General features: G+C 53.8%; 1 protein-coding gene across 4 annotated transcripts in view; it reads right to left on the minus strand.

The window, feature by feature from the left end:
• The window catches only part of LOC144889631 (uncharacterized), a 756,734-nt gene that overhangs the window by 152,372 nt on the left and 586,442 nt on the right, over positions 1 to 17,920 (minus strand). Inside the window, exon 1 of one of the 4 annotated variants that reach the window (XM_078770619.1) lies at positions 13,844 to 13,944. The exons of 2 other annotated variants lie outside the window; for them this stretch is intronic. The gene's annotated coding sequence lies outside the window, so the exon portion shown is untranslated. Of the gene's footprint in view, positions 1 to 13,843; positions 13,945 to 17,920 lie in introns of those variants that run through there. One more of the 4 variants, XM_078770621.1, reaches the window with a different exon arrangement.

Raw genomic sequence — 17,920 nt, forward strand, 5'->3', positions numbered from 1 at the left:
GCGGCGCTGAGGTCGAGGAGGATGAGAATGTTGAGGTTGCCAGCGTCAGAGGAGAGGAGAAGGTCGTTGGTGATTTTGAGGAGAGCAGGGCCTTTTCTATGCCCATATAAAGGGGCGCCCTACATCTGGCAAATAAAATACATTTATTTCTTCATGAAGCTGCATGAATCAAATTGGCGCACCTTTATTGCCTTCATGGATAAGGCATCAGACTTCCAAGCTGGGGATTGTAGGTTCAAGTCAAGGGTTGAATAATTATTTTTTTCTTTATTTTTCAAATCTTTTATATCATCTTGAATAAAGTCTCGTCCGATGAACAAAATGCAGTTTGTTCGTATATAAAACGTATTAATTCTTCAAACAGATTTTCAGCATCATGATGAGTCATGTACACAGTTGTGTAGGGCCAAATTTTGAGGTACCGGAGCACTGCAAAAATGTGTCGGCCGTGACATCACCAAATCGTATCTGCCGTCACATCAAATGTGAACATGTGACACGAAACATTTGAGTTCCCAAAATGAGCGATAAATGAAATATGTACCTTTTCCCATGATAAATAAATGATACGCCAATTTTAACAAACACACACACACACTTTTGTATTTTGTTTCACACAAACAAACATAGATACACACACACATACACACACACACACACACACGCCCCTTTTAAATAAAAAAATCACCCTTTTTTTTCAACAAAACTGTGTATTTATGAAACAGAAGTTTTTTTTCTTTTTTTTTCTTATTTCGTCCAATGTGGCAAGGGCTTGTAGGATTGTCTACAGGTACACACTCTCCTTTAAGCTGCCTGGTCTGGGCACACGGATACACGTTAAGCTGGCTGTCCGGTCAGCTGGCATTAATTCTTGGGGAAAATGCCAATTTGATTCATACAGCTACATTAAGAAGTGACATATATACATAAATGTATTTTATTTGCCAGCGGTAGGGCGCCCCTTTATATGAACTTTTATAGAGCATTACTTGGTTCATCCATAATACCATGAGGGTAATCCAGCATGCACACGAGATTTTTTTGAATGTCCCTTCTTTTCTATGGTTTGTGATATGGCATATAACAAATAGAGGGGCCTTTTATATGGTTTGACAAATGGCACATAACATAGAGAGGGGCCTTTTATATGGTTTGACAAATGGCAGATAACATAGAGAGGGGCCTTTTATATGGTTTGTCACATGGCACATAACATATAGAGGGGCCTTTTCTATGGTTTGTCAAATGGCACATAACATATAGAGGGGCATTTTCTATGGTTTGACAAATGGCACATACCATATAGGGGGGCCTTTTCTATGGTTTGTCACATGGCACATACCATATAGAGGGGCCTTTTCTATGGTTTGTCACATGGCACATAACATATAGAGGGGCCTTTTCTATGGTTTGTCAAATGGCACATAACATATAGAGGGGCATTTTCTATGGTTTGTCAAATGGCACATAACATATAGAGGGGTCTTCTCTATGGTTTGTCACATTGCACATAACATACAGAGGGGCCTTTTCTATGGTTTGTCAAATGGCACATAACATACGGAGGGGGCTTTTCTATGGTTTGTCATATGGCACATAACATATAGAGGGGCCTTTTCTATGGTTTGCCACACGGCACATAACATATAGAGGGGCCTTTTCTATGGTTTGACAAATGGCACATAACATATAGAGGGGCCTTTTCTATGGTTTGTCACATGGCACATAACATATAGAGGGGCCTTTTATATGGTTTGTCACATAACATATAGAGGGGCCTTTATATGGTTTGTCACATGGCACATAACATATAGAGGGGCCTTTTCTATGGTTTGACAAATGTTACATAACATATAGAGGGGCCCTTTCTATGGTTTGTCACATGGCACATAACATATAGAGGGGCTTTTATATGGTTTGTCAAATGACACATACCATATAGGGGGGCCTTTTCTATGGTTTGACAAATGTCACATAACATATAGAGGGGCCTTTTCTATGGTTTGTCACATGGCACATAACATATAGAGGGGCCTTTACTATGGTTTATCACATGGCACATAACATATAGAGGGGCCTTTTATATGGTTTGTCAAATGACACATACCATATAGGGGGGCCTTTTCTATGGTTTGACAAATGTCACATAACATATAGAGGGGCCTTTTCTATGGTTTGTCACATGGCACATAACATATAGAGGGGCCTTTACTATGGTTTATCACATGGCACATAACATATAGAGGGGCCTTTTATATGGTTTGACAAATGTCACGTAACATATAGAGGGGCCTTTTCTATGGTTTGTCACATGGCACATAACATATAGAGGGGCCCTTTCTATGGTTTGTCACATGGCACATAACATATAGAGGGGCTTTTATATGGTTTGTCAAATGACACATACCATATAGGGGGGCCTTTTCTATGGTTTGTCACATGGCACATAACATATAGAGGGGCCTTTTCTATGGTTTGTCACATGGCACATAACATATAGAGGGGCCTTTTCTATGGTTTGTCACATGGCACATAACATATAGAGGGGCCTTTTCTTTGCCCGCAGCATTTTCCCCAATAATATATACATACATATGAAGGAGCTGTGCTCCGACGCGAGTTGAAAGAATTGACGCGACCAAAGACGGAAATTCGTCCGGGCAGGTTTAATAAATGTATCACACTCGGGTACTCTGAAAAGCCCGTTTATCGGGCAGCAATATACAGTGGGGAGAACAAGTATTTGATACACTGCCGATTTTGCAGGTTTTCCCACTTACAAAGCACGTAGAGGTCTGTAATTTTTATCATAGGTACACTTCAACTGTGAAAGACGGTATCTAAAACAAAAATCCTGCAAATCACATTGTATGATTTTTAAGTAATTAATTTGCATTTTATTGCATGAAATAAGTATTTGATACATCAGAAAAACAGAACTTAATAGTTGGTACAGAAACCTTTGTTTGCAATTACAGAGATCAGACGTTTCCTGTAGTTCTTAACCAGGTTTGCACACACTGCAGCAGGGATTTTGGCCCACTCCTCCATACAGATCTTCACCAGATCCTTCAGGTTTCGGGGCTGTCGCTGCGCAACACAGACGTTCAGCTCCCTCCAAAGAGTTTCTATTGGGTTCAGGTCTGGAGACTGGCTAGGCCACTCCAGGACCTTGAGATGCTTCTTATGGAGCCACTCCTTAGTTGCCCTGGCTGTGTGTTTCGGGTCGTTGTCATGCTGGAAGACCCAGCCACGCCCCATCTTCAATGCTCTTATTGAGGGAAGGAGATTGTTGGCCAAGATCTCGCGATACATGGCCCCATCCATCCTCCCCTCAATACTGTGCAGTCGTCCTGTCCCCTTTGCAGAAAAGCATCCCCAAAGAATGATGTGTCCACCTCCATGCTTCACGGTTGGGATGGTGTTCTTGGGGTTGTACTCATCCTTCTTCGTCCTCCAAACACGGCGAGTGGAGTTTAAACCAAAAAGCTCTATTTTGGTCTCATCAGACCACATGACCTCCTCCCATTCCTCCTCTGGATCATCCAGATGGTCATTGGCAAACTTCAGACGGGCCTGGACATGCGCTGGCGTGAGCAGAGGGACCTTGCGTGCGCTGCAGGATTTTAATCCATGACGGCGTAGTGTGTTACTTATGGTTTGCTTTGATACTGTGGTCCCAGCTCTCTTCAGGTCATTGACCAGGTCCTGCCGTGTAGTTCTGGGCTGATCCCTCACCTTTCTCATGATCATTGAGGCTCCACGAGGTGAGATCTTGCATGGAGCCCCAGACCGAGGGAGATTGTGCGTAAACCTGTAGTGAGATCTTGCATGGAGCCCCAGACCGAGGGAGATTGACTGTCATCTTGAACTTCTTCCATTTGCTCATAATTGCGCCAACAGTTGTTGCCGTCTCACCAAGCTGCTTGCCTATTGTCCTGTAGCCCATCCCAGCCTTGTGCAAGTCTACAAATTTGTCCCTGATGTCCTTAGACAGCTCTCTGGTCTTGCCCATTGTGGAGAGGTTGGAGTCTGATTGATTGAGTGTGGACGGGTGTCTTTTATGCAGATAACGAGTTCAACCAGGTGCAGTTAATACAGGTAATGAGTGGAGAATGGGAGGGCTTCTTAAAGAAAAAACTAACAGGTCTGTGAGAGCCGGAATTCTTACTGGTTGGTAGGTGATCAAATACTTATTTCATGCAATAAAATGCAAATTAATTACTTAAAAATCATACAATGTGATTTTCAGGATTTTCGTTTTAGATTCCGTCTTTCACAGTTGAAGTGTACCTATGATAAAAATTACAGACCTCTACGTGCTTTGTAAGTGGGAAAACCTGCAAAAGCGGCAGTGTATCAAATACTTGTTCTCCCCACTGTATATACACATTTATGTCGGGAAGTTTGCCCGGCAAAAGCTATACCGGGCATGCCCGGGTGTCAAGGGCGAGCCTTGGAAAAGTGAGTCCGGACCTGCCCGGGCGTGTTTGGCTGCGGCCTGGCAAGTCGAGCCTGGGCATGCCCGGGCGCTCTGGACGAGCACTGGAAAGGCGAGAGCGGGCATGCCCGGGCACTCTGGGCGAGCCCTGGAAAGGCGACAGCGGGCATGCTCGGACGCTCTGGGCGAGCCCTGGAAAGGCGATAGCGGGCATGCCCGGACGCTCTGGGCGAGCCCTGGAAAGGCGATAGCGGGCATGCCCGGGCGTCCTGGGCGAGCCCTGGAGAGGCGAGAGCGGGCATGCCCGGGAGAGACGAGACCGGGCATGCCCGGGAGGTTCGTGCGTGCCCGGGAACAGTGAGTCCGGGCATGCCCGGGAGAGGCGCGTCTGGCCATGTTCTGGCTGGTGCAAGGCGATTGTGTACATTCAGCGGTAACCGCTACACACGCCCCTCCAGAATCGACCTGCACAGGCAGGGTCAATTTAAGGGGGGTCTGGATGACCCAGCAGAAGCGACCCCTTGAGGGAGGGGTCCGACGTGGTGGTGGGTGGTCGAGCGGGGGGAACTGTGGACGGGGGGTGGCCTCGCCGCGGAGGAAGGGCTACCCGTGGTGGTCGGTCGAATTCCATGGGGACCCACCAGGTCCACGTGGACGTGGTCGAAACGCCGTTCAGGCACGGCGAAAGGTGCCAGCGGGGCCTGGGTGTGGCGATGGACCTTGGCCCACTGGCAGGCCGTGCAGGCATTGGCCCAGTCGCGGATGTTTCGTCGAAGGCAGTGCCAGATGGAACGCGCCGACACCAGCTTCTGAGAAGCTTTCAGGCCCGGGTGAGAAAGGCCGTGGATGGAGGCGAAGATGCGACGTGCCAGGAAACGGGCACGATGGGGCGAGGTTGGCCCTGGGAGATGTCGCAGAGCAGGACGGTGCCCGCGAAGGGGATGTCGGCCAAGCGGAGGCCAGTGTCCGCCACCCGGAGTGCCTGCACTGAGGCGTCGGTGGTCTGGTCGGCCGCCATGAGCGCGAAGTCCACGCCGAGGTGGACCGCGCTCGTGCTGGCCCGAGAAAGACAGTCGGCCACGGCGTTGTCCTTGCCGGCGACGTGCCGGATGTCCGTGGTGAACTCCGACATGGCGGAGAGGTGGCGCTGCTGGCGGGCCGACCACGGCTCCGTGACCTTAGCCATGGCGTAGACCAACGGCTTGTGGTCGACGAAAGCCGTGAACGGGCGGCCCTCCAGGAGGTGTCGGAAATGGTGAACGGCCAGGAATAGCCCGAGCAGCTCGCGGTCGAACGTGCTGTAGTTTAACTCGTTCGGCCGGAGTTGCCGGCTGAAAAAAGCGAGTGGCTGCCAAACCCCGTCCACCCATTGCTCATGGACGGCGCCCACCGCGTAGTTGGAGGCATCCGTAGTGAGGGCGATGGGCGCGTTGAGCACCGGGTGAGCCAGCAGCGTTGCGTCGGCGAGGGCCCGTTTGGCGCTGGCGAAGGCCGCGTCCATGGCCGCTGACCAAACAATGTCATGCTTGGCTGGCTTGCCCCGGAGGGCCTCGTAAAGGGGCCGCATGAGCTGAGCAGCGCGGGGCACGAATCGGTGATAAAAGTTCACCATGCTGAGGAACTCTTGGAGGGCCTTGATGGAACGGGGACGCGGGAACGTGGTGATGGCCTCGACCTTGGTCAGCAGCGGCACAGCCCCGGTCTTTGTGATGCGGTGGCCCAAAAAATCAATGGTCGTCGCGCCGAAGTGGCATTTGACTGGGTTGACTATTAAGCCGTGCTCGCTGAGGTGACCAAACAGTGTTCGGAGGTAGAGGAGGTGCTCGGCGCGGGACGTGCTAGCGATGAGGATGTCGTCCAGATATACGAAAAGAAACGGCAGGTCACGCAGCATGCCGTCCATCAAACGCTGGAATGCCTGGGCCGCGTTTTTGAGGCCAAACGGCATCCGCAAAAATTCAAACAGGCCGACCGGCGTGATGACGGCCGTCTTCGGGACGTCGGCCGCCCGGACAGGTACCTGGCGGTAGCCCCATATCAGGTCAATTTTCGAAAAGATGACCCGTCCCGCCAAATGGGCGGAAAAGTCCTGAATATTCGGGATCGGGTACCTGTCGGGGGTGGTAGCATCGTTGAGACGGCGGTAGTCGCCACACTGGCGCCATCCGCCCCCCGGCTTCGGCACGATGTGCAGTGGTGAGGCCCACGCGCTATCGGAGCGCCACACGATGCCGAGGTGCTCCAACGCGTTGAATTCGGCCTTTGCCATGGCGAGCTTGGCCGGATCGAGGCGGCGGGCCCTGGCGTAGACCGGCGGGCCCGTAGTGGGTATGTGGTGCTCGATCCCATGCCGCACCGCGATGGCCGAAAACGTTGACCGCGTGAGGGCCGGGAATTCCACGAGCAGGCTAGCGAACTCATTCGCTGCCGGGACTTGCACCGCCAGCACGCCAGTTTGGTTGGCGCGGAGGTGCTCACTGTGCACGCCAGGGAGCTAAAGGTCTCGGCGTGGATGAGGCGACGTCGTTTGACGTCGACCAGCAGCCCGTGTGCGCAGAGGAAGTCGGCGCCCAGCAGAGCCATGGGGACGCTGGCGGTAACAAAAGTCCATTGAAAGCGCTGGCTGCCGAAGCAGAGGGTGACGACGCGCGGGCCGAAAGTGTGTATGGCCGAGCCATTAGCAGTGACCAAAGAGGGGCCGCAAGCTGCGTCCCGCCGGTCCTGCTCGGAGGCGGGTATGACGCTCAGTTGGGCACCGGTGTCGCACAGGAAACGTCGCCCAGACGCTTTGTCCCGAATAAACAGCAAGTTGCCCGAGTGGCCGGCGCTCATGGCCGGGAAGGAACGCTGGCCCGGCCGTGTCCCGACCTTGCCGAAAGTGCACGGGGGCCGGCACGTCCGAGCCTTGTGTCCGAACCTGGCGTGGTAATAACCGTGCAGGGCGCTCGGGCGTCGTGGGCGGTGCCTCGGAGGGCGGCGGGCTCCAGGTAACCGCTCCGATGTGCTGGCCCGCCGAGGAGATCTTATCGGCTTCCCTGGCGAGGGCGCGGGGATCTGTGATCGACGTGCCAGCCAGGGCGAGGCGTACCGGGCGAGGCAACTGGCGAAGGAACAGCTCCCGGAACAGGAATGCTGGAGAGTGCTCACCGAGCAACGAGAGCATATAGTCCATGCGCTTGGATGGGCGCATGTCGCCGAGCGCGGGCAGGTCGAGCAGGCGCCGTGCGCGTGCTGCCGGTGAGAGGGCGAAAGCGTCGAGGAGGAGCGTCTTCAGCGCGTCGTATTTGTCAGCAGCCGGCGGGTGCTGGAGGAGGCTCAGGGCGCGGGCCGCGGTGGCGGAACCGAGCGCCGCCACAACATGGTGGAAGCGGATGTCGTCCGCGGTGATGCCTCACAGGGCGAACTGAGAGTCCGCCTGAGTGAACCAAACAGCCGCGTGAGCCTCCCAGAAGGTAGGCAGTGTAAGCGTGACTGCCGTATTCATGTCGGTAGGTCACCAATGAAGGAGCTGTGCTCCGACGCGAGTTGAAAGAATTGACGCGACCATAGACGGAAATTCGTCCGAGCAGGTTTAATAAATGTATTGAAGGAGCTGGGGCTCCCACGTCGATCGGAAGAATGGACGCGACAAAAAGCTGGAATTCATCCGAGTTGCTTTAACCAAACCAAACACTCAGGCACTCTGAAAAGCCCGTTTATTGGGCAGCAAAATATATACATATTATCCCGGAGCGTTTGCCCAGGAAAGGCGAGAGGGGGCGTGGCCCAGCGTCCTGGCTGCGGCCTGGCAAGTTGAGGGCGAGCCTGCCCGGGCATGCCCGGGCATGCCCGGGCGTCCCGACCGAGGTCTGGCAAGTTGAGCGTGGGCCTGCCCGTGTGTCCTGGACGAGCCCGGCATGGTGATCGCTCCGCGTCCTTGATAGGTGCAAGGCGATTGTGAAAATCCAGCGGTAGCCGCTACACACGTCCCCCCAGAATCGACTTGCACCGGCAGGGTCAATTTGAGGGGGGTCCTGATGACCCCGCCGAAGCGACCCCTGGCGGGTCGTGGGAGGGGGTCCGGTGTGGTGGTGGGCAGTTGAGTGGGGGGTACCGTGGAAGGGGGGCGGCCTCGCCGCGGCGGAAGGGCCAACCGTGGTGGGTGGTCGACGCCCACGTGTGCCGGCTTGAGGCGGTCCACTGCAATCCGGTCCGACCTGCTGCCGATGTCGATGACGAACGACTTGTCATCCCGTCGCAGCACCCGGAAGGGCCCGTCGTACGGCGGCCGGAGTGGCCCCCGATGTGCGTCGTGACGCACAAAAACATACTCCGCTGTGCGAAGTGCTGGGGGGACGTAGGACTGGGGGTCACCGTGGTGGGATGTTGGCACGGGGGCAAACCGTCGGGCGGCCTCCTGGAGGTCTGAGCGCTGGTGAGCTGCGGACCAGGGACTGGTAGCGTCGGGCACGAATTCGCCTGGGACGCGTAGCGCCTGGCCATAGACAAGCTCGGCGGTGGATGCCTGGAGGTCCTCCTTGGGGGCCGTGCAGAGGCCCAAAAGGACCCACGGCAGCCGGTCGGCCCAACCGCCGTCTTGAAGGCCGGCCATGAGCGCGGCCTTCATGGAGCGGTGGAATCGCTCGCACAACCCGTTTGCTTGGGGGTGGTAGGCTGTAGGACGGTTGAGCTTGACCCCCAGGTTGCGGGCGACCGTGCCCCACAGCTCGGAGGTGAACTGTGGTCCGCGGTCTGACGAGATGTCCGCCGGTGCGCCGAAGCGGGCGACCCAGGTGGCGATGAAAGCCTGCGCCACGTCGGCGGTGGTGGTGGAGACGAGGGGAAAGGCCTCTGGCCACCTCGTGGTCCTGTCCACCATGGTGAGCAGGTGTGTGAACCCCCGTGACGGGGGGAGGGGGCCCACCAGATCCACGTTGACGTGGTCGAAACGTCGTTCGGGCACGGTGAAAGGTGCCAGCGGGGCCTGGGTGTGTCGGTGAACCTTGGCCCGTTGGCAGGCCGTGCAGGTGCTGGTCCAATCGCGGACGTCCCGTTGAAGGCCGTGCCAGACGAATCACGCCGACACCAGCTTCTGGGAAGCTTTCTGGCCCGGGTGGGAAAGGCCGTGGAGGAAGGCGAAGATGCAGCGTTGCCAGGTGACGGGCAAGATGGGGCGAGGCTGGCCTTGGGAGACGTCGCAGAGCAGGAGAGTGCCCGCGAAGGGGATGTCGGCCAGGCGGAGGCCCGTGTCCGCCGCCCGGAGGGCTTGCACCGTGGTGTCGGTGGTTTGGTCCGCCGCCATAAGCGCAAAGTCCACGCCCAGGTGGACCGCGTTCACGCTGGCCCGGGAAAGACAGTCGGCCACGGCGTTGTTTTTGCCAGCGACATGCCGGATGTCCGTGGTAAACTCCGACACGGCGGAGAGGTGGCACTGTTGGCGGGCCGACCACGGCTCCGTGACCTTGGCCATGGCGTAAACCAACGGCTTGTGGTCGACGAACGCCGTGAATGGTCGGCCCTCCAGGAGGTGGCGGAAATGGCGGACGGCCAGGTGTAGACCGAGGAGCTCCCGGTCAAACGTGCTGTATTTGAGCTCGTTCGGCCGGAGCTGCCGGCTGAAAAAAGCGAGTGGCTGCCAAACCCTGTTCACCCATTGCTCATGTACGGCGCCCACCACGTAGTCGGAGGCATCCGTGGTGAGGGCGATGGGAGCGTTGAGCACCGGGTGAGCGAGCAGTGTTGCGTCGGCGAGGGCCCGCTTTGAGCTTTGGAAGGCCGCATCCATTGCTGCGGACCAGGCGATGTCGTGCTTGGCCGGCTTGCCCCGGAGGGCTTCGTAGAGGGGCCGCATGAGTTGAGCAGCGCGGGGCACGAAGCGGTGATAAAAAATTCACCATTCCCAGGAATTCCTGCAGGGCCTTTATGGTGCGGGGACGCGGGAACGTGGTGATGGCCTCGACCTTGGTTGGCAGCGGCACGGCCCCGTTCTTGGTGATGTGGTGGCCCAAAAAATCAACGGCCGTCGTGCCGAAGTGGCATTTGGCCGGGTTGACGATGAGGCCGTGCTCGCTGAGGCGCCCGAACAGTGTTCGGAGGTGGAGGATGTGCTCGGCCCGGGACGTGCTGGCGACGAGGATGTCGTCCAGGTAAACGAAAAGGAACGGCAGGTCACGCAGCATGCCGTCCATCAAGCGCTGGAACGCCTGAGCCGCGTTCTTGAGACCAAACGGCATCCGCAAGAATTCGAATAAGCCGAACGGCGTGATGACTGCCGTTTTAGGGATGTCGGCCGCCCTGACAGGTACCTGGTGATATCCCCGTATGAGATCAATTTTCGAAAAAATGACCCGTCCCGCCAGACGGGCGGAGAAGTCTTGGATATGCGGGATCGGGTACCTGTCGGGGGTGGTAGCGTCATTGAGACGGCGGTAGTTGCCACACGGGCGCCATCCACCCCCCGGCTTTGGCACGATGTGCAGTGGTGAGGCCCACGCGCTATCGGAGCGCCGCACGATGCCGAGGTGCTCCAACGCGTCAAATTTGGCCTTCGCCACGGCGAGCTTGGCTGGCTCGAGGCGGCGGGCCCTGGCATAGACCGGCGGGCCCGTGGTTGGTATGTGGTGCTCGATCCCATGCCATACTGCGACGGCCGAAAGCGTCGGCCGCGTGAGGGCCGGGAACTCCGTGAGCAGGCGAGCAAACTCGTTCGCCGCCGGGACGGCGCATGCCAGATCGGTCGGCGTGGAGCTGCTCAATGTGCATACCAGGGAGCTGAAGGTTTCGGCGTTGATTAAACGATGCCGTTGGACGTCCACCAGCAGTCCGTGTGCGCAGAGGAAGTCGGCGCCTAGCAGAGCCATGGGCACGTTTGCAGTTACAAACGTCCAAGCAAAGCGTTGGCCGTCGAAGCAGAGGGTGACGTTGCGCGGGCCGAAGGTGCGGATGGTTGATCCGTTGGCCGCAACCAAGGAGGGGCCGCAAACCGCGGATTGCCTGTCCTGGTCAGAGGCGGGTATGGCGCTCAGTTGGGCGCCAGTGTCGCACAGGAAGCACCGTCCGGATGCTTTATCCGTGATGAACAGTAAGTTGCCCGTGTGGCCGGCGCTCATGGCTGGTAATGAACGCTGGCCCGGCCGTTTCCCGGCCTGCCGAAGGTGCACGGGGGTCGGCATGTCCGGGCCTTCTCTCCGAACCTGGCATGATAGTAACACCATGCTTGGTCAGGTGGAGGCCCCGGTCGTCGTGCTGGAGGTGGTCGGCTCGGTGTAGTGGCCGCCAATTGCATTGGCAGTTCGGTCGTCGACCGTGCCGGCTGCTCGGGCGCCATGGGTGTTGCATCGGACGGCGGTGGGTCCCATGTCGCCGCTGCGATGCGCTGTCCTGCGGCGGAGATCTTGTCGGCTTCTCCGGCAAGGGCCCGGGGATCTGTGATCATCGTGCTTGCCAGGGCGAGGCGTACCGGGTTAGGCAGCTGACGGAGGAACAGCTCCCGGAACAGGAATGCCGGAGAGTGCTCGCCGAGCAGTGAAAGCATGTAGTCCATTCGCTCGGAAGGGCGTGTGTCGCTGAGCTCGGGCAGGTCGAGCAGGCGCCGTGCGCGCTCCGCCGATGGGAGGGCGAAAGTGTCGAGGAGAAGCTTCTTAATCGCGCCGTATTTGTCAGCGGCTGGCGGGCTCTCGAGGAGGCTCAGGGCGCGGGCCGCGGTGGCCGAACCGAGCGCTGCTACCACATGGTGGAAGCGGGTGTCGTCGGCCGTGATGCCTCGCAGGGCGAACAGGGAATCCGCCTGTGCGAACCAAACCGCCGCGTGAGCCTCCCAGAAGGTAGGCAGTTTAAGGGCGACTGCCGTGTCCATGTCGGTAGGTCACCAATGAAGGAGCTGGGGCTCCCACGTCGATCGGAAGAATGGACGCGACAAAAAGCTGGAATTCATCCGAGTTGCTTTAATCAAACCAAACACTCAGGCACTCTGAAAAGCCCGTTTATCGGGCAGCAATATATATACATATTATCCCGGAGCGTTTGCCCAGGAAAGGCGAGAGGGGGCGTGGCCCAGCGTCCTGGCTGCGGCCTGGCAAGTTGAGGGCGAGCCTGCCCGGGCATGCCCGGGCGTCCCGACCGAGGCCTGGCACGTTGAGCGCGGGCCTGCCCGGGCGTCCTGGACGAGCCCGCCATGGTGATCGCTCCGCGTCCTTGATAGGTGCAAGGCGATTGTGAAAACCCAGCGGTAGCCGCTACAGTATCACACTCGGGTACTCTGAAAAGCCCGTTTATCGGGCAGCAATATATATACACATTTATGTCAGGAAGTTTGCCCGGCAAAAGCTATACCGGGCATGCCCGGGTGTCAAGGGCGAGCCTTGGAAAAGAGAGTCCGGACCTGCCCGGGCGTGTTTGGCTGCGGCCTGGCAAGTCGAGGATGGGCGTGCCCGGGCGCTCTGGACGAGCACTGGAAAGGCGAGAGCGGGCATGCCCGGGCGCTCTAGGCGAGCCCTGGAAAGGCGACAGCGGGCATGCTCGGACGCTCTGGGCGAGCCCTGGAAAGGCGATAGCGGGCATGCCCGGACGCTCTGGGCGAGCCCTGGAAAGGCGATAGTGGGCATGCCCGGGAGAGACGAGACCGGGCATGCCCGGGAGGTTCGGGCGTGCCCGGGAACAGTGAGTCCGGGCATGCCCGGGAGAGGCGCGTCTGGCCATGTTCTGGCCGGTGCAAGGCGATTGTGTACATTCAGCGGTAACCGCTACACATATTTGTATATGTATACATATATATATATATATATATATATATATACATATATATATATATATATATATATATATATATATATATATATAAATATATATATCTCCATCAAGTGAATTGGTTGAAAATTGATGATTTATGTCACGTGACCTAAAACCTATTTCACTCAAGAACAACCCACTTCCAGTTTCGCGCGCCACTGATGCAGTGCCCCCTGTTTCCGGGAGTCTGGTACTCATTTTGCCGACTTCAAAAGGATTACAGGCCGAGTCAACCCACCTGGTGTTATTTTAACGGCACCACCCTAACATCCTAAAGCAGCCACATTAACCATGAAGCCAACATCAGGATTAGTTTCACAGGTAACGAAGTAGAACGACACTCGGTATCGCACAAACCTCCACCAGGATAAACAGGTAACGCTTTGTATCCACTGATAGACCGGATCTGGATTCAGACCTGAACCTAATACGAATCAGCTTCTGCTTCCTCTCACCCACCCAGCTCATCCCCTCGTTTCGCCATAATCCATCCACATCGCTTTGCCATATCGTGCTGTGTATAATCACAATGTTCGTCCGATCTCTCTATTAATATTATGAAGAATCACTTCAAATTATCATTTTACAGAATATCCTTCTCAGTTTTAATAATAAAATGAGAAACTCCGAACAAACCTTTTCCTCAGAAGATCCGAACCGATCACCGTTTCAGCCACTTGTGGAAAAGGAGACGAAGCCGATGTCAGTTCATGCAAGTCATGTCCCACGTGCAGACCTGAAGTGACGCCGAAAGAGCATCCCCCACCACATTACCATGCATGCCATAATCAACCACTAGGCGGTTTATGTGTAATGCAACAAGTTAACATCCATAACAACGTCCGTGACGTGTATACATGCATTGCACATAATACATTGTATATTTGCATTATAACCGTTTTCATCGAATCCAATAACCTGTGAATCCCTGTGAAATGATCAATGTAAAATCACATCCGACATTATGTGACGTTGGATTCAATTTGAGGTAGAAATTATAATTAATTTATATTTCCCCCTTTTATAATTAAAATAATTAATTGATATTTCCCATTTTAAAAATAATTTATTGATATCTTACTATAATTCACCAAATGTCTGTCTGTCCGTTCGAAGGTACCGTAAAAACTGCTGAACCGATCGCAAAGATATTTTGGGTGGATAATCCTGGGATCCCCAGGAGTAAAATAGGCGATTTCGTTTTCCCAATTTCAGCTTTAGTCTCCAGCATTCTCAGGTTTGGACTCCCGCATAACATTCGCGTTTGCATGACGTTCATTGTGACGTCTTCTTACGTCGAGCAACAGTACCCGCCTTATGGGCGGGGCTTCAAGTGGGAGGCCCAAATCAAAAGGCTAAATATCGGAAATTTAAGGTTTTTATTTTATTTTAAGCGATTTATATAAACATCCGTTAAATCTCGATGGGTGCAGCCGTTTGTGCGGCATCCGGGAAAATAACGTCATGCGGGAGCAAGTATCAGCAGGATGTGGCAGTGTGGGAGTCCACGTTTGCACCGATCGCTGCACGGTGTGCCGCACAAACGACTGCACCGATCGCTGCATGGCTGCATCGATCGGATGTGGCATGAAGGAGGATCTGCACTTCGGCATGAAGGAGGATCAGATCTAACAGATCGCTGTCTCCATCGATCTTGCCAAGGCCGTAACAGCTATCGGCTCAAAAGCCTTTTAACTGTTGATTTGGTACAGTTACACGTATCAGGAATTTGGTACACGTATCGGGAGTACATACGACATAGCGATTGTGAACACGATTATCGATCACGATTCACGATCACGATCATCACAATCATAGTGTATCGATCATGATTTGAAACACGATGGAATAATATTTACCGATACTAGAGAAATACCCGTGCTACGTACGGGTGGGAGGCCAGAAGCAAACAGGCAATGCAGATACGGTGAATGATAAAGCATGAAACCAATAAATTCCACATTCATGTAGCACCTTCAGTCGCACGTCAGACATGGACAGCAAGTTCGTGAAGGACTTCCATGAAAAACGTATCCGTTCGCAAAGAAACGGGTACGTTCACGTATAGAAACATCGATTGTGGGATCGTGGCGAATCTGCACATGGCGATGGCAAAACATGAGAAATTGAAGGCTTTTTTATTTTAAACGATTCATATAAACATCCGTTGAATCATATCGCACGCAAATCATCAAAATCTAAACAGTATCTTTTGAATTTCAACAAAAGCCACATCACTGTTCATATCGGTAAATATTATTTCATTATTATTATTATTTCATTTATTTCTCTAGTAAAATTAATGTGTCCCTCCCCACGATGCCCACGTGTGCTTACATTCGTGTTATGTTAAAAAGGATTCCGAATACTTGTCTGACTTTTTTACTTGTCTTTTTACTTTTACTTGACTTGTCTGACTTGTCTTTTGTTTTTAGCGCACCTGGACATCAGTCTGGTAAACAAGTCCGTAGGTAAGTGAGGGAATGAGTGAGTGAGGGAGTGAGAGTGTGCATGTGCGTGTGTGTGTGTGTGTGTGTGTGTGTGTGTGTGTGTGTGTGTGTGTGTGTGTGTGTGTGTGTGTGTGTGTGTGTGTGTAAGTCAGAGTGAGTAATAATTCAAATAAAAGAGAAAAAAGCAATTGTATGTGGTTTGTTTTTTTAGGGGTGGGGGTGGTGGGGAAGGGGAGGAGGGAGGTTTGGGCGATGGCGGTTCTTGCATAACAAACACAAAACATTAACCACACACCACCCCTTGACGAGACCTCCCACAGACACGTCACTCCACTTCACCCAGATGCACACAATCTCCCAATCCAAACTGAAGCAACACAAACGTCTTGTCAATATCCCGATACTCTTCTATCTCTAAAGCTTCCAGGTACCTATCTAACCCTAATTTAAACTTATATACGAGTACACCAGCACACGACGGGAGCTGCAGAAAGGGGCATTCCTCTTTGGGGTGTATAGATTACAGTCGATCGAAAGTCGGGTCTCAACAACATTGGGTGTGTGTTCATTTACCAAGTTTCTTATGGAGAGATCGCCAAGTTGTTTGAGCATTCGAGCAAGCACTCAATTCAATACCGTTAAGGAACGGCTGGCTTGGCAAGCACTAGCTAGCTGCTTGGTAAATGAGCACATACCGTTCTTCCTCCCTTTGTTTCATATTAAACAGAGGGAGCGAGTTTCAAAATTTCGCTAAGAAAAATGCCACGGTAGTGGTAGAAAGGGCCATGTTATGGACTCAACATTTGTGGGTTATATAGAGTACCATAGATCTTCGCTCGGTTCTTTAAGCAAACCTTACTTCATGGATGTTGGGATTCCTCCAAATTTCTTCATTTAGTGTTATAAAGAGCATTAGCGACTGTTTAAAAAGCTAAGCATTCGTGTTTGTGGTGTATAATATTTTGTCTTCCTGTAGAAGCTGTTGCTCACATGGAAACGCCATTATAACGAAAAGCTATTTATACACGTTATCACTGCAGGAAAAACGCCATGGGGAGGTGGGACATTATTAGTATTAATATTGTTTTGTCATAACATTAATAATATGCGTTTATTATTAATTTTGTTATTCAAAGCGTCTTTGGAAAAACGCCACGATAAGCTAACTTAATACGGCTATACACCCCAACACGCAACCCATTGATGGCAATGGCGGGGAAAACCGACTCGGGGGAGAAAACCCCCCTTGAGGAGGGGGGCAAATGATTGCACTACAACCTTCATTATGTAACCCTTGGTCATCCTGCCAAGTTTGGTTCAGATTGGATAAGTAAGGACGGAATGTATTGGCGTCAAAAATATATCAGACAGATGGACAGATGCCAAATTGCATATTTTAGTATGATAAGGAATTCGATTAAAACATTTTTGGCTGGTATACCACTTCACCGATGATGTTGTAGCGGCTGCCGCTAGGGTTTCACAATCGCCTTGCACCTATCAAGGACGCGGAGCGATCACCATGCCGGGCTCGTCCAGGACGCCCGGGCAGGCCCGCGCTCAACTTGCCAGGCCTCGGTCGGGACGCCCGGGCATGCCTGGGCATGCCCGGGCAGGGTCGCCCTCAACTTGCCAGGCCGCAGCCAGGACGCTGGGCCACGCCCCCTGGCGCCGGGCCTGGGCAAACCCCCTGGGTTAATAGATATATATTGCTGACCGATAAACGGGTTTTCAGAGTGCCTGAGTGTTTGATTTCAATAAAGCAACTCAGATGAATTCCAGCTTTTTGTCGCGTCCATTCTTCTGATCGACGTGGGAGCCCCAGCTCCTTCATTGGTGACCTATCGACATGGACACGGCAGTCGCCCTTAAACTGCCTACCTTCTGGGAGGCTCACGCTGCGGTTTGGTTCGCACAGGCGGAGTCCCTGTTCGCCCTGCGAGGCATCACGGCCGACGACACCCGCTTCCACCATGTGGTAGCTGCGCTCGAGTCGGCTACCGCAGCCCGCGCCCTGAGCCTCCTCGAAAGCCCGCCAGCCGCTGACAAATACGGCGCGATTAAGCAGCTTCTCCTCGATGCTTTCGCCCTCCCATCGGCGGAACGCGCACGGCGCCTGCTCGAACTGCCTGAGCTCGGCGACACGCGCCCTTCCGAGCGAATGGACTACATGCTTTCACTGCTCGGCGAGCACTCTCCGGCATTCCTGTTCCGGGAGCTGTTCCTCCGTCAGCTGCCTAACCCGGTACGCCTCGCCCTGGCA

Source organism: Myxine glutinosa, chromosome 1 (assembly GCF_964187855.1).
Source record: "Myxine glutinosa chromosome 1, kmMyxGlut1.1, whole genome shotgun sequence".
In the NCBI taxonomy this organism is placed as follows: domain Eukaryota; kingdom Metazoa; phylum Chordata; class Myxini; order Myxiniformes; family Myxinidae; genus Myxine; species Myxine glutinosa.